A 3,910-nucleotide genomic window follows, 5' to 3' on the forward strand; every position below is an offset into this window, starting at 1 on the left:
GAGCACAGAGCCACGGTTAGCTCTGAGGTTGGGCGAGTCGCCGTGAAAGAGATCTATTATCCAAATCGCAAAGGAGTGGTTTATGAATCACGATGAAGTTTGGATTATCCCCTCCCTCGCCAAGCCTTGATACAACCTTTTGAGGCAACAGACAGACAAAACGTATGGCTTGAATTACACCCTGAGTTATGGTCTGATTGTGTGTTTCCATTTAACCCTGCGTGCAGCAAGGCTTCATTCGCTGCTTGGCTTTATTTCCTCCTCTCAAAAAGGTTGGGAAGAAGGAGAAAAAAAAAAGAGAAATTTTAAGACGTGCCCAATTCTCACTCTCCATCTCTCCCTTCCTTCTCTCCAGAGTTTTTTTTTTTCTTTTACAAATTAAAAAAGCTACATTTCCTAACCAACGCAGGTGCCCGTGCCCTGCAGATGTTTCAGGCTGATCTGTTGCAACAAATGCATTCTGCTCTTTCCCTTCTGCTTTCCTTCTCACCTCATTAACTCTGCCTCTCACTTCTTCCAAGTCCTCGGGCACCTGGAGCTCACGGAGTGGCTTTATAAACACGCAGCCCCATCGCTGTAGAGCAGCCCGGAGGGAAAAAAAGCTCTCAGAGATTCCCCCTCCCCTCCATTTTCTTCTTCACTCCAAACAAATAAACAAAGCAGCAAACAAACTCAAATTCTTACAAGGGTTCTCTCTATCTCCGGGGCATGACTTGTTTTAGCAGTGATATTAATAGCAGTAAATGGGTTTCCCTTCAGTTCTCCACTTCAGAAACCGCTCCGGGCTGTTCATTGTGGTCTTTGCGGTGGTTTCCAATAGCAAGCCCACCCCACAAGAAAGCCAACGACAAAACAAGCAGAAAAGCCTGAAAAGTACTCACCAACATCCCCAAGTCATAAGTTAATTAAAGTTGGAAAAGACCTCTAAGATCATCAAGTCCAACCCCACCATGCCCACCGACCATGTCCCTCAGTGCCACATCTCCACAGTTTCTGAACACCTTCACAGACGGTGACTCCACCACCTCCCTGTGCAGCCTGTGCCAAAGCATCACCACCCTTTCTAAGTAGAAATGGTTCCTAATATCTGATCTGAACCTCCCCTAATGCAACTTGAGGCCATTACCTCTCATTCTACAGATGCGACTGCATGCCTCCCAACACCGTCCTTTCAAAGTTTTGGGATGGAGAACAATCAGCATTGGGGACCCCCTTTGCCACCCATTAACTTGAGGCAAATATGTCTCACCTAAGCCCCAGCTCTGAGTCCGTCCCCACTGTACCTTTCTGCCTTGGTGTCCCAATTACAGAAGCAATAGTGGAAGGAAGAAGGAACATTCCTGAGTGTTTGCTCTGCGATCTGAAATGCATTTTTCCATTCTGGCTGCTATCACAACCCCAGTGTCTGCCTGGTGTAAAGGGTTATTACTTGAGAAGTGCTGTTGTTACTAAGGATTTTAATAACCTCTGAGGGTGAGTCCCCATCTCCCTTGAAGTCAAAGACAAAACTCCAGTGGACAAGAGGAGGCAGGATTTCATTGCCATAGGCTGTTTTCCTTTAATGCCCACTTGGATTTGGGTTTGACGCATCCATTGGAGGGGAAGGCAGCGCTGCCAAGAGCATCCAGACATACTTCTCAGCTCAGGGTATTGCTCTGTTTTTTCATCTCTGGAAGCTCTTTGCTTCCCTCCCCTCCATGAGCACACTGGAAACCTTCAACCCTTAATCCTGCCCGTGCCTTTTAGTGTCCATTTAGATATTTCAGACCCCTTATCTCCTCCCCATGAGTGGCTAAACAGCACATAGTTGAGGGTAAGACATCTCAGACAGTCTCACTATCCAACATCATAGTTCTGTGCATTGAAAAAAATCAGGTTTTTCATCAATCTATCTGTCTGTCTGTCTTTATTTACTTATTTTTCCCAAAGAGGAATAGAAATTATCCACCTCCCCATCCCAAGAGCTGCAAATTTTGCCCATGATTGCACCCCTGTTACTCGGGGAGGCAATAAACTCCTTTTTCCACTCGCTCCTGCACAGGTTACGTTTTCAAGAGGAATTTGCAAAGGGGAGGGAAAGAGGGCGACTCGTTGGGGGCAGACGTGATGTTTACAGCTCTGCAGAGCTCTGGGTCACTGATCAAACCGGCAGCAAGTGGCCCGCGGTCTCCTCAAACCGGCGCCGTCTTTAACTCAGAGCTCCCTTTTCCTGACACCCCGGGGCTGTTTGCAGGCAGCCCCACTCTTGCATGCAGGAAAAGTTGCTTGCATGCAGCAAATGTTCCCATCTGACACCTCTCAGAGTGCAGCTCCAGGATGGGAACGAGCAATACGGACTATATATAAGCATGTGAGTATCCGTCTCACCTTTTCCCAACTTTCCCACTCAAGAAGGAAAGTCACCCAGCTGACTCTTATTTTAAGGGTGTTTTACATGAAGGTAACACATCTCCCAATGACTTGGAGTGATGATGGGGAGAAGGGGGTGGTGTATCCCCCCCTTCATGCTTTCAGCTCTGTCTCTTGCAGCAGCCAGCACTCCAATGTCCCTATACACTTCTGCATCAATCCTCTCACTTCTAGTCCCCTCCAGTCTTCCCTTTCCTTTACAGCTCCTGGATGCCTGATCTCCCTTGTAACTGCTTGATCTCCCCTCTCTCTTGCAGCCTCCAGGTCTCTCCTCTTCAGCCCCTAGGTTTCACAACCTTCTACACCCTCTGGACCTCAACTCACCCTTTTGGGTCTCTCCCTTTTAGCCTCCAGGTCTCCTTTTTCCCCTTTAGCCCCCGGGTCTCCCCTTTCTCTTCCACCTTTCAATCCTCCCTTCTCCCTCTATTCTCCAACTCTCACTTCTCCCTCCGTTCTCCCCTCTCCTTTACATCCTCCAATTCTCTCCTCTCCCTCCATTCTCCCCCCTCTCTACATCCTCCAATTCTCCCTGCAATCTCCCTCCCGGGGCTCAGATCCTTCTTACACCCTCCAACCCATCTCGTACCCTCACTCTACCACTCGTACCCTAAATCCGGGGACCACTGCCTCATCCCATACCGGGGGAAGGGAAGAGGGGGTGTCCCGCCAGCTCCTCACACCAAAGCCCCCGATCTCCACTTACCTCCACCCGGGGCAGAGCGAGGGCTGAGTCCAGATCCCCTCTGCCTCGGCGGCCCCGCGGAGCCTCCTTATATGCGGTCCCCGCGGCTTTGATACGTGATGTCAGCCCGGATTAGCATAACAAAGGGCTCGGCCGGGAGCTCTCCGCGCCCCGCGCATCCCCCGCGGGTCGGAGCGGTGCTCCGCGGGGCTCCGCGCCCGCAGCGATGCGCAGGGGGGAGGGGGGGAGGGGGGGGCCCCCCCCCCCCCCCCCCCCCCCCCCCCCATATTGAGCCCTCCCTTTGGAGCTGCCCCCGCTGCCTCCGGGGAGGGCAGAGTGCCACGAGGTTGGCTCGTCTTAATGAGCAGTTAATGATTAGCAAGAAAAAAAAAAATAGTTAAAAAAAAAAAAAAAGCCAAAAATGGTATTTTCACCGGAAAACTTTGAAGCGCGGCCTCTCCGGAGGATGATCAGCGTTCGCTGGCTGCCCGGCTGGAGGACAAAGATACTTTTCAGGCACGGGGCTGTCAGGTGGATTGCCAACTCGTGAGAAGGGAAGAAATCACTTCGTGATGGTCACAAAGCGGCTGCGAACAAACGGCCCCGCTCTGTCAGCCCCTGGGTGGCACTGCCTCGGGTTCTTCGATCTGCATTTAATCAGTTTGGAAAGTTCAGGTGTTGAGATCTGGGTTGTTGGTTTTGTTGTTGTTGTTGTTTGTTTGTTTGTTTGTTTGTTTTTCTCTCGTGGCTGTACTGGTGATGGGTGGCTGAGGGTTGCTTGCATCCAGAAGGAAAAGGAGAAGAAGAGAAGAAAGAGAA

Source organism: Centrocercus urophasianus, unplaced genomic scaffold (assembly GCF_019232065.1).
Source record: "Centrocercus urophasianus isolate 14NV4802_14NV808 unplaced genomic scaffold, USGS_Curo_1.0 seq_74, whole genome shotgun sequence".
Lineage (NCBI taxonomy): Eukaryota > Metazoa > Chordata > Aves > Galliformes > Phasianidae > Centrocercus > Centrocercus urophasianus.